This window comes from Podarcis pityusensis (assembly GCF_964106645.2).
Source record: "Podarcis pityusensis genome assembly, chromosome: 2".
Classification (NCBI taxonomy): domain Eukaryota; kingdom Metazoa; phylum Chordata; class Lepidosauria; order Squamata; family Lacertidae; genus Podarcis; species Podarcis pityusensis.
The window spans coordinates 74,013,922-74,027,476 of NC_138029.1; the positions used below are offsets into that span (position 1 = coordinate 74,013,922).

Here is a 13,555-nt window from a genome sequence, read left to right on the forward strand (position 1 = left end):
AGAAGTAATTTTCTGTGGGAGAAGACATGTACCGTATTTTTCACTCTATAGGACGCACCCGACCATAGGATGCACCTTGTTTTAGAGGGGGAGAACAAGAAAAAAAAAATCTCCCCCTCTCTGCTCAGCGCCCCTTCAGCGAAGCGGCGGAAGAAACGGAGAAATTTTTTTTCTTGTTCTCCCCCTCTAAAACAAGGTGCGTTCAAGGTGCATTCACCCAAAGCCTCTAGAGCGCAGGTCTGTGCGCAGCCTTGCCGCTGCCCCCCGAGCTTGTGGGGCTGGGGGGAAGCGCTGCTTTCCCCCACCGCCAGCCTCAAAGATCCCTGAAGCCTTCGGAGCGCAGCGCGAGTTCCCACTGTGCTCCGCAGGCTTCAGGTTCCTTTTGCTGAAGCCAGGAGAGTCTTGCTCTCCCGGCTTCAGTAAAAGGAACCCGAAGCCTTCGGAGCGCAGCGCGGGTTCCCACTGCGCTCCAAAGGCTTCAGGCGGCTATCCCTGAAGCTTGGAGAGCGAGAGGGGTCGGTGCGCACTGACCCCTCTCGCTCTCCAGGCTTCAGCAAAAGCAGCGCGGAGGGAGCGCTCCCTCTGCCCTTTGGAGGCTTTGTGTTGCTATCACTGAAGCCAAGGAGCCTGCATTCGCTCCATAGGACGCACACACATTTCCCCTTAATTTTTGGAGGGGGAAAAGTGTGTCCTATAGAGCAAAAAATACGGTATACCATCATCAAACCTTTTATTGGCATCACATACAAACATCCATAGCAAATCAATACAGAATTACCACCTCCCCAGTGACACAAAATATTTGTCAAATGAAAAGAGGCAAAGCAGTCTAACGTTACATCTCTAGGTCTCCTGGGAGATGAGACATCAGCAATGTGTTTCGACAATTAAAAAAACAGATAAAGCTATTTAGCTACTAACTTGGTGAGCTCCTAATCATTCCCCAATAATAGTAAATGTATGACCTCCAACTCTTGTTTCTATTTGGGGATGCAGAGTTGATCTAGGAACTGCTGGCGGAGATCAGCATATAATTTACATTTAAGGACCATGTGTGTAAGAGTTTCCACCTGATGATCTTCACATGGGGAAATTCTGTCTCCTTCCACCATTCCAGAGAACCTTCCCCAAAGGAGGTTTGATGGATTTGAATTTAACCTGGCCAGCGAAAATGCCCTTCTTTCTTGAGGGTTAAGCAAAAATTCAAGATAATTATGGTTAATTTCATGTGCCCAAGAAAGTTGAAAGTGAAGAGGGGAACATATTTTTTCTGCTGCTGCTGCTGTTAGTTCCTGACGTTCAGTCTCCCACAACCTTGTTTTCATTATAGCCTTGGCAGATGGTGGGGACATCGCTCACAAAAGTTCCACTGACAACCCAAATTGCTGTACCTTTATGTTAAACCATTGTAGCCCTGGGGAAGGAAAGGGGTCTAAAAAAACTTCACTGAGGAGAGGATCTTTATCTGTTGTGAGGCAGATGTTTAACCAGCATAGAAGAAATCTCGCCCAGGCAATGGTCTCTACCTTGTGTTGACCTCCCTCTAGACACAAGGCTGCATAGGGTACACAATGTGGGACAGCAAAAAATCTTAAAAAGGAAAGCTGCCTGCACTCATTCTACCAGCTGGGTAAACCCTTGCAGCCAGACTGGAATTCCATAGAGCAGTTGACCTATAATTTTGGCGTTGAAGACCTTGAAGGCAGAGGGGATGTTCGGATTACCTCTTGTTTTGAAGACACGCATTATGGCCTGCATAGACATCTTACTGGCATTCACCGCCGTTGCACGGTGTGAGGACCATAGAAGCCTATGATGGAATGTAATTCCCAGATAGTTAAATTCGAATACTTGCTGAATGGATTTCCCACCAAATGCCCAGCTATAGCTGTTGCATGAATTCCCCAAAACCATTATTTTGCTTTTATCAAAGTTCATACACAATTTCATTCTGGACAGATAGTCAATACAGGAGTTTAACAATCATTTTAAGCCAATTCTTGTCCATGAGAGCAAAATCATATCATCTGCGTATAGGAGGAGTTCCCATTGGCTCATCATATTTTCCTCTAAATATCATGTGCTCTTATTAACTTTGTAAAGTCAGGGAGACACAGCTTCCACGATAACAACTTCAAAGAGGAATATTGCACCAGGTTCCCGGCCATGGCATAAAGTCAATCTAGGTGCATGTTGAAAGGTTGGCTATCGCTTGGAGCCCCAGACGGTTCCTGATGTATTTCCTCCGCTACCTCTGGGGCCACGGTTATTAGTCCGTGGACCCTGGTGTCATCACTTTTTGAACTAGCAACTGATCGTACTCGGGTTGTCAATTTGGAGGGTAAGTTCACTAGAACTTGGAGCAATGCCAGAATTGTACTCCCTTGTAGTTTCTCCTGGAGGGATTTCCTCTGTTAAAATGACCTCTGGTGACCAAGCCAGCATTTATGGGTCGGGGCATGGATTGATGTATTAAAATGTCAATTTCCTGTAGATGGACTTTGGGGCAGTCCTGGAACACTGGGGGGAGAGTGAGTTGATTAGTGATATGTACTGAATTCAGCAAGTTTGGCATTGTGATTCTTTCCTGGGGAATTTCTTGTTGGGCTTCGGCTGAGTTCGGTCGAGGCTCAGAGCCCAGGACGTCCAGTATCCCGAGAGATATCTCTTGTTTGTTTTTAGAATATCCCCCTTGCTTCTGAGTAACTTCTAATCTAGCTTGCTTGTCATCCATATCTATATCCTCTCTAACAGACCTTTTAGTGTTCATATTCGTGCAACCCACATTGGCCGGATACAGAGGTTTTGCCTTGGTCTTGTTGAAATCACACAGCAAGACTTGGATAAAGGTAAAGGTACCCCTGCCCATACGGGCCAGTCGTGTCCGACTCTAGGGATGTGCGCCCATCTCACTTAAGAGGCCGGGGGCCAGCACTGTCCGGAGACACGTCCGGGTCACGTGGCCAGCATGACGAAGCTGCTCTGGCGAGCCAGCACCAGCGCAGCACACGGAAATGCTGTTTACCTTCCCGCTATAAAGCGGTACCTATTTATCTACTTGCACTTAAGGGTGCTTTCGAACTGCTAGGTGGGCAGGAGCTGGGACTGAAAGACGGGAGCTCACCCCGCCGCGGGGATTCGAACTGCCGACCATGCGATCGGCAAGCCCTAGGCGCTGAGGTTTTACCCACAGCGCCACCCGGTTTGTTAAATCCTCTAATTCTGCTAGAATAGTGTTAGTTGGTGCTTTAATTATTGCTGTTGTTTCCTCAGTATTTGGAGCTACGATTTCTTCAGAGGCACTAATTGAGGCCTCTCTGGATTAACTGGAGCTGTGGCAGAATCAGCCAGAGGGGCTGGCTGATTTCTGGGAAGGTTTAACCTTGAGAGTGATGTTATTCTTAGCTCAGGAGTTAGCCGACTAGCAGGCTTTTGACTGCCTGATAATAAAGGCACAGCATCCAAGTCTGCAAACACCCTTCTGAATGAAATGTGAAATCTACTTAAAAAGTCACACATTTTAGGAAGCAGCAGGGGAATGGCATGGCTATGAAATTTGAGAAGCAGTCTTATTACATTTGATGGCTCGGCAATTTTTCTATTGTTTTTAGGTCCAAAGAACCTATGTTTAATTGCAGTAGTTCAGATAAGGAGGAGCAAACTCTTGGTCTGGTAATCCAGTGCCCTTTGTTCTCCCAATTATTTCGGATGATCAAAGCTATCTGATCCAACTGCAAACACCTTCTAGTGGGATGTGGGCCATTGGTCTTATTCCGGGGACAGAATTTAATCTGAGCTTCTTGGGTGCTCTTCCTTGAAGGATTGAAGGGCTCCAGCCTGCTTGGTTGAGCATTCTCAGCATTCTTTCCCTGGGGCTTGGGGGACCGCACCAGGCTCTCCTCCTTCTGACCCCTCGCCACATGATCCCCAATGCTCTCCAACTTCCAGAAGATCAACGTCAGAGACCTTCCAGTCTTTGCTCTCCAATCAAGCTTAGCAATTCTTCAGTAAATAACTCCTCTGTTGCTTCAGGCAGTTTGGGTAGCTTTTGAGATGTTATTTGGGCGGTGGTATGGGCTGCTGCTTGAGCTGCTTGGCTTGCTTTGATCTTTGAGAGCTTTCCTGTAGGTCTGTTTTCTTTAAACCTTTTGATCTAGGGCCTTTTGGCTGCTTGGGGGGATCTTCCCAGACCCTGTCTAACTGCTGAGAATTTGAACTATCTAGGGACTGTTTGTCACGCTATGGAGACTATCCCTCTCCTCCGTTTGCTCTTCCGACCTTGATCCTAGTCCTTCAGTAGCCTCTTGTGCTGTTTCAGGAGTTATCCAGTCTGAGAAGTCAGTCAGACTTAGTTGTTTAGATTTGGATCTGGTCAAGCGGCTTGGCACGGTAAGCACTTTCTGCCGCAGCAGCTGCTTTTTCTTGGGCATCAGGGCAAGGTCAAGACCCCCGGAACAATCCAAAACAATCCTTGTTACTTACGATTTGTTCAGTTTCCAAGCTGGGGGAGAGGGTGTCACTCCTCAGCTGCCTCAAAGGATTTGTGTATACGATTTGAATCTACAGTATGAGCTAAATAAACTTTGCTGTTTATATTTCTAGGATTTTCTGCAGCACACGCTATCCAACTGTCTTCTGTTTACGGGTTTTTGTTAAGCCACCAGAGGGCAGTCATGTTTTAAGCTGTCAAACAGCTCTTACCTTCACAAATCTCCTTTCTTGTAACTTGAATCCATTGGTCCAGTTCCTACCTTCCGAAACAGGAGAAAACAACAACTGCTCTTCCTTGCTCTGTATCTTGTGTGTAAACTGAAGGAAGTTTTCTGTAGGGATTGCCAGGATAAGAGGTGACTCTGTGTCCTGCAATGCCTTCTTCTATCAGCAAGTATTGATGCTGGAGATGACGTTGGAACCAGAGCACTGTTATGGCATACAGTGACTTAGTTCACACATCACATGTTTAAACCATGGTTTTAAACCCACCCTGGTTTAATCTGAAGAAGCAGCATGTTAGTTCACACTGCCAAAAACTATCCATGGCTGCTGTCCACAACTGTTATGTGCTACCTCTGCTGTTGCAGGCAATACGCCTCTGAATGCCAGTTGCTGAGAAAGGGGAGAATGCAGTTGCACTCGGGTTGTACATGTGGACTTCACATAGGCAGCTGGTGAGAACATGGTGCTGGAGTAGATGGGCCATTAGCCTGGTCCAGATGGACTCTTCTTATGTTCTTAATATGGGATAGACTGCCCTACTTTTTCACTTGAAAAAGGCAACCAAAATGATCAATTAATGGGGGCACTGCCTTCAGGGTCAGACACAGGCCACACCTCTCAGTACCAGTGGCTAGAGATTCACAAGTGTGGGGAATGCTGTTACACTTGGGTGTGGCTTGCAAGCTCTCACGGAGCATCTGGCTGCTGTGGGAACAGGATGCTGAGGGCCTTTGGCCTGATCCAGTAGGGCTTTTCTTATATCTCTACTAGAACCCTGGGATCATCTAATGTAGCTGAATGTTGGAAAATTTAGAGCAGATGAAATGAAGGACTTCTTTGCACAGCACTGTTGCACTTAAAAGGGCCCCGGCACACGGTCTCCCACTAAGCAATACTCAGAGGAAACCCATTAAAACTCAACAGATATGGGTACCTTAAGTCTGTTGATTTCAGTGGGTCTTCTCTGAGTACGGCTTTAGCTGGATACAACCCAAATGCCTTCTCCTCACATGAAAGAAAATCATAGGTTTTCCCCCCTGAATAACTTCTCCATGAATTTAAAAGGCTTGAATCTATCCACTTCCAGAGATCAGTATTCCGCCATTAATAGCAGGCACCAGCAGTAGCACTGAATTGGCTCTGTCAGTGGCCGTGGAGGCTTGTCCATTAGGGCAAACAGGGAACTGATCCGCCAACCTCAATTGCCCCCACCTACCTGCTTTCTTACAGCCAGTCCAGGGCTCTCAGCTTCCTCCTATTTAGTCCTAGGGTTAGAATCATAGAATCATAGAGTTGGAAGAGACCACAAGGGCCATCGAGTCCAACCCCCTGCCAAGCAGTATAACTCATCAGAGTATAACTCATCAGAGACCCAAACTAGTATTAGTTGGCATGGTCGGTCGTAGGCTCTATCTCTCTGTTCCATGGGTTCTGGCTTTACCTACCCTTAGCCTCCCTGATTTCTGCCCTGCCATTCCCAATGGGCACCAGCCACCACTGGGTAATGTGCCCACACTGCCCCAACCTTGCTGCTGCCGCTTGCCATCCCAGTAAGCAGTGGTGCCAGTTCCATGGCTCTTCCCCATCAACCATTCCTACCTGTGTATAGCTATGTCTTGGGAACTGTTAGCGGTTTTCATTCCTGTAGTCCTGTTTTGGACCTGTCCTTTTTCTGTGTCAGTCCCGTTCTGCACCATTACATACTATGGAACTAATACATTTCATTGCTTTCTGGCCAAACTATTTTACTTCTGGAGTTTGCAGGGAGGTAACATCCCTTTCACCACACTATGCATGATTTTATGCATCTCTCGTGTTCCTCCTTAACTACCTTTCTGAGCTAAAAAGTCCCAAACGTTGTGGCCTTTTCTCATGGGGGAATTCTTACAGCAGTGAAGGTCCTTCCTAATGCAACTATTGTTTCTTAGTAAAGATTGCATGGCTATTCTGTCACTTCTTGTTTCTTACAATGGTGTCTTAAGAGTTTAGGATGTTAGCTTTGCATCATAACATCCTTTACATCCTAGAGAACCGAGAGACTTCCTTTTTTCATCTTACCTTTTACCCAGCTATAAGACAGCTAGGAGATATTGATCTTGTGTGTGACCGCTGCCTTCCCCCCCCCCCCAAATAACTGGACAGGAGGAATGCCTTGGTATTTCTGGGAAGCAAATTGGAATATGGAGAAACTGTTTAGTATTCCTTTAGAGGAATGAAATGAAACCATACTATATAGCTCATATATAGCTCATGCTATATTGATCCCCTGAGCAGCAGAGTTAAGGTGCATGATGAAATAAGTTTGCATTATCTCATTGAACTGCACTTTGTCAATAATTTAGTCAGGGAAAATAATGTTTTCGTGTACAGTGGTACCTCAGGTTTAGTACTTAATTCGTTCCGGAGGTCCGTTCTTAACCTGAAACTGTTCTTAACCTGAAGCACCACTTTAGCTAATGGGGGCTCCCACTGCCGCCGCGCTGCTGGAGCATGATTTCTGTTCTCATCCTGAAGCAAAGTTCTTAACCCGAGGTACTATTTCTGGATTAGCAGAGCCTGTAACCTGAAGCGTATGTAACCTGAAGCGTATGTAACCCGAGGTACCAGTGTATGTTGTCATACAGTGCCAACATACTACTTGCAAAAATTTCAGAATGCTTTACTGGGTTGTTTCTAAATAATTTCTGGCCCAGTCAAGCCTTTGCAAGTTGTTGGCACGACATCTGGAGACACATAGATTGTTTGTTCAGGTGAGGTGATCTTCCCTTACAAAACTCCCAGAATTAACTTTCTGGGGAAATGTTTTCCAGATTAGAAACTTGTACTTCCAGGAATGTATCTTCTGGTGAAGGCACCCACAAAGTTCATGGAACGAAGAGAGTCTGCTCCAGCCCTCTTGCCTTCAGCATTGTTCCTATATTCTACTTTGAATATTCATATGCCAGTGTTCCACTAAAAGCAGGTTACACAGTGGTGCACACACATACATGTTTACCACAACTAAAAATTTAAAACTAAAACTGTAGACATGTTTGTATAAGGCAGTAAAATATTTTGTGCATCAGCACAATAATCAACAAAATATCTAGTAAAACATAATCATCACCTGCTATTGTAATGGCCTACTAAACCCTTAACAATACAATAATAGACAAACACAGATCTGTGGCTAAAGAAGGGAAGAAAAGTGGAAACCTTGCACTAGATGGAAGAGACAGTAAAATAAGGGGAAAGAGTTAACCGTCTAACCTAAGAGTAGGAAAGACTAAAGAAATCAAATTGAATCAGCCAGGGAAGTAAATGGAAATGAGGAGATGATGACTGATTTTACACACACACACACACACACACACACACGTCAAATAGGCCAGGGAGAAGTTTAAAAGAAGAGAAATTCACACCTTAAATAGGGCTGTCATATTCTAGTTGTTCTGATTCAGATGGCCTGCCTTGCACATCACAAAAATTGTTTCCTTATTATGCGAATCTAGATTTCAGTTGGAAAAGTGTTAAGCAACCCCCTTTCTCTTTCACAGTAACTGCCTTTTCCACTTCAGGGTGTCCTTTCCAAGGCTTCTTTAGAGGAAGGAAATTGATCACTGGGCTTTTCTTACATATTGTTCCACATACTGAATAGTTTTAACCAAGGAGGTTTATCTGAAAGAAGATAGGGCCCTGCTGGTCACAAGCAATTTTAAGTCTTAAAGGCTTTGAAGGCCCAAACCAGCACTTTAAATTTGTTGATAAATTTGTTGATGTACTTAACCTGAGGTACCACTGTAAGAAGAAGAAGAAGAAGTTGTTGTTGTTGTTGTTGTTGTTGTTGTTGTTGTTGTTGTTTTTATTATAGCAGCATCCTGCCCCATTCCTCTTACAGCATTTTATGCTGTTGTTTGTCTTGATCATCGTTTAAAGCAAATGAAAACCAAGTAGTCCTCTTTTTTTGGTTTCTCTCTCTCCCATGCCCTTCCCTCAATGTCTCTCCCAATGATAGTTCAATATATACCAGAGCAAAGCTGTTGAAAAAGCTGGTGCTGCTGTTTTCAAGGCCGGAAGGGAGGGAGGGAGGGAGGTTTCATTTTGAAATGCTTTTGCTCAGCCTCCAGTTCTAGGAAAGAGGTACTAAAATCCTCAAACTGCTTTTCGTAACCTGTGCCAGTGACTCAGACTGGCAGGGTGTCTAGCATGTGGGATGTGCTCATAGTGAATGACTAGTAGGTAGTGCTCTTAAGCAGTTACGTGCGTTGTGATATTCCCATAGGTCGAGTCTGTTACCACCACGCTGATGACTCATCTATCCAGTTGCTGCGGGGTATACATGAAACTAGGTCAGATGCCTCTTCAGTGTTTTAGCATGCCATGTGGAAAAGGCTGCAGACAACATGGAAGAAACTGTGACCAATGTGCTACTGATTCCTCTAACCTCATAATTTTTCTAATCTTGGAACATTTTGCCCTACGCTAGCTCCTTGTTCTCCTGGGATTACCAGCATAGTTTTATTTGTAGTAGTAGTAGTAGTAGTAGTAGTAGTAGTATTTCTTGATAAATGCTGCATCTCTGACATTGATCCATTTGCACCCTAGTAGAAATACGATGCAGTCTGCTTTTTTTAAAAAAAAGTGGGAGGGGAGCCTTTAATGGAGATAGTGAGAGTAACCAGTTTCTGAGATAATGATGCAGCAAGATTTAGCTTTTCCTAGAAGAAATTATAATTCAGAATTACTAATATGCCAGGGTGCATAGATGTAGTGGTTCAAATTCAAGATGGTGTGTGTGTACCAGCAACTGATATTCAGAGGCCCATTGGCTCTAAGAGCAAAGGTAGGACATAGTCATTGTGGCTGGTAGCTATTGATAGCCTTGTGCCCCATGAATTTCAAAGCCATCAATGCCTCCTATGGGAGTGAGTTCCATAGTTTAACAATGTGCCATGCGAAGAAGTAGTTTCTGTCAGGGAAGAGTTAGAAGTTTCCAGTTTCTCAGAGGGAGAAAGCATTCGCCAAGGGGGGAAGGAGAGCAGTGAATCTAACAGAAGAGAGCAAGAGGAACAACAGGGAGGGAATGGCTGTTCACAGGAAAGGCAAGAGTTAAGTTCTAGCTCAGATTCGGAGGAGGGGAGATACAAGCCAGCTCTAGCCAGGAGGTTAGAAAAAAGAGCGGGAAAGCGAAGGGAAGGGCGCCTTCGCCATTTTGAGAGTGGCTGGTCATGGAGAAGCAGAGCTCAGAAGGTATCTGAAATAAGTGACTCTGAGGAATAATAGTTAAGAACTGTTTATAAGATTGTTTTGTTAATACGCAATAAAAAGTTTTATAAAAGAACAAGAAGCGTTTGTGTGGTGATCTGAAGAGGACAAGGACCAGTCCTGACAGTTTCTTTGATACGTCCTGAATTCCTCCGACGTTCAGCTTCATTGGATGTCCACAAGTTCTAGAGTCCTGTCTGCATTTACCTAGTTGGAAGTCCCACTAAATTCAGCGCAATGTGAATCAAAATACCCTACACGCTGAATGGGTAATCCAGTTAAACCCACTCTCTTAAATACCCATAAATTAATGGCATTCACCGGTCCACTGGTTAAGGATGAAACTAGGCGTGGTGATGGCAGGCCTCGCTCTATGTCAAGCACATATAAGCCAACCCAAGAGCCAACTGATGAGGAAAGCCTCTGGGAGGACAAACTATGGGAGGTTTAAGACATGGGTAGGATGCGGGTGGTGCTGTGGGTTAAACCACAGAGCCTAGGACTTGCCAATCAGAGGGTCGGCGGTTCAAATCCCCGTGACGGGGTGAGCTCCCATTGCTCGGTCCCTGCTCCTGCCAACCTAGCAGTTCGAAAGCACGTCAAAGTGCAAGTAGATAAATAGGTACCACTCCGGCGGGAAGGTGTTTCCGTGCTCTGCTGTGGTTCGCCAGAAGCGGCTTAGTCATGCTGGCCACATGACCCGGAAGCTGTACGCCGGCTCCCTCGGCCAATAAAGCAAGATGAGCGCGCAACCCCAGAGTCGGTCACGACTGGACCTAATGGTCAGGGGTCCCTTTACCTTTACCTTTAGGGCTAGTGTGGAAGATCTAGCAGTCTTCTTTCCCCCTGTGCTCCTTTTTCTCCCACCTCTTTTTTACTGGGCACAGATCCAGGTTTGCATGGATCTGCCTCTGTTTATATGGAATTTTGATCCTTAAGGCGGTAAGCTAACAAGGAAAAGGGCGGAAGCAGGGCCCTTCCTTATGCAACTGTTATATAAATACCACCGTGAATATAAGCTCCTGTATTGTATGCTCATGTTATACGTCTCAGCATTCCATCCTGGTGCTTGAAATTTTTCCTGAAGTGCTGAGGCCTTTGTATGTACAACACACATTGCTGCAAAGTACCAGAAAGCCAGCACGTTCAAGGGTGCTTTTGCTGACAAAGCTTTCTAAGTATGGGTACAAACCTCACCTGCAAATTCGTGGAAGTGCCCCTTTTTATGACCGCTGCCGGCAGCACAATTCCCATCTCTTAGTTGAAAAAGAGAGCAAAACAAATGAAAGTAGAGAGTACTAGAGACCTGTGTTTCCTGAGTTTCTGTGTAATCTCCAGGCTTCTTGTGGGAGCTCTAAGGATATTCTGTGCGTGAGCATATGCTGCTTGTGAAGGGAAAAAAAGGTGGAAACTCTCCTACACCAAAAATACTAATCCTTTTCTTTTCATCACTACAGCTTTGCATTTGTGAGAATGTAGCCCAAGATGTGTTTCTTGTTGCATACTGTCATCTGTCCCCCTCTCCCCTTGCTTTGTACATAATCCATTATTCTCACTTTTAGATTAGGAAAATTAATTTAATTCTGGAATGCATATGAACATAACCTCAGGCATTGAGGGCCTCCTAAAACAGCCTTCACCAACCTAGTGCCCTCCAGATGTTTTGGACAAGGTGGGGCTCATGGGAGCTATAGTCCTAGAGCATTCATAGAATTGAGCAACCTGCAGGCTAAGAGTCCTATGCTGAGCATCATCCCTCCCTTTTCCCCATGTCAGTGTGAATATCTCTAGTCACCCACTCCCCACGGGTAATTGTTTTGCAGCAAACCCTGAAGGACTCGTCTGCCCCAATTTCTACATTTCATTACCAGTTTTCAACATCCTAATAGTTCCCACAGCAACCAGCCATGCTGCAAACACGTGGGAGAAAACTGGAAGAGACAGATGGGATTCCTTCTAGGCTTCTGTAGCCTCAGATGTACTATTATGACCCACTTTCTGGTTGCTCAATTTCCAGAGGAGGAGGTATGCAAATACACAGGTGTAACAGGCAAACAGGCGTCTCTCCTGGGGAAAACTTTTTGGTCTAAAGCCACTCAGGTGAAGTAAGCTGCCCTTCTGAAAAGTCTCCATTGCACACTAATGCAGGCATTAATGAACACAACAAAAATACTAACAATAACTCAACATTATTAAAGCCTGTTCATTTTTTTGCCTTTGCACTTTGGAGCATTTGCGTTGTTCTTACAGGCTTTGTTTCTGCATGATGAAGGGGTTTTGTACAGGTTTTCACTGCATACAAAACTATTGTGGTAATGTTATTAAGGGTTCCTAGGCATCTGTGGTAAACTGCCTCCAGCCGCTCGCCCCTCCCTCACCTGTCTTTGCTCTCTGGCCAGACCAGGTTTCTTGAGCAGGGCTGGCAGACACGTTTACGTTTTACAGAAACAGGACAAAATAGAACCGGTAAAGCTGCCACCACTCCCTTTGTCCCGGGGAACCCAGAGCCACAACCCAGGGAGAAGGCTGTGCCCCATTATTGCTGGTTACCCCCACTCCACAAGTTGTATCCACAGACTTGCAGACAGAAATTCTATGGTAGAGCACAACCAAGCGTAAGGCTAGGAATTAGCTTTTCCCCTGGAAAGGCACACAAACTAAAACAGTTTTTCTTAAAATTTATTTTAAAAAAACATAAGGAAACATGCTAAAAAAGCAGGCACATCTTTAGTAAGTTACAAGCAAGAAAACAAGAACATTGTGAAATCTAACTGACTTACATACTCACGACTAAGACACAGATAGAATAGTTAGAGTCCTTTCAATGATCCGCATTCAGAGGTTTTCGCAGTTCTCCATCACAAAGGATGAAAGGACGGCTACTTAGGTGGAGCATTAGCAGCCAGGCAATTTGCGGATTGCAGAGCGCACTTTCTCAGCCATTCCCAAGACCTTTTATCCCCAATTTGCACGTGGCGTCGGAACCCCCAAAACCAATCATAACTCTTGATTATTTTCAAAACTCTCTAATGACCAGCTTGCGGGCTAATCAATCTAACTTCTGGCAGCTGGACCAATTAAGAACCCAGAGCCTAAATCAAAGGGGTTTCCTCCCTTTCCGTGGAGCCTATGCAGATGCACATTCCCAGGCAATCAAGGGCAGATAACATCACTGAGGGAATGCACATAACTTCGGACCCAGGTGTCAAACCTTCCATTAAATCAGGGGTTTCCTTTCCCATAATAAACCTTTCACACCCTGGGAGCCTGCTGGTCTGGGGTTAAAGGGACAAAACTCATTTCCCATGGTCCTTGTGGCTCGTTGGTCTCCCACAAGGCCTCACTCTCGTTGCCTGACCAAAGAACAGCTTCTAAGCAAACACTAACTTTACTGCAGCATCCTTTTTAAAGAAATAAACGAGGACCCTTTTTACAGCACTTGGCTTTATAATATATAATATATTGTGTTCAGTACATGCCTCAACACACCAGCTAATTTTACAGTATCATACAGAAAGCTCTGTATTCGGACAGTAAACTGAGAAATTAGGGTCAGACTTCTGTGGACTCATCACAGAACCTGCTTCTTACCTGC

General features: G+C 45.1%; 1 protein-coding gene across 2 annotated transcripts in view; it reads left to right on the top strand.

Moving 5' to 3' along the window:
- HEMK1 (HemK methyltransferase 1, mitochondrial release factors N(5)-glutamine) overlaps nucleotides 1–13,555 on the top strand; it is a 54,111-nt gene that overhangs the window by 16,411 nt on the left and 24,145 nt on the right. The gene's annotated exons all lie outside the window — the stretch shown is intronic.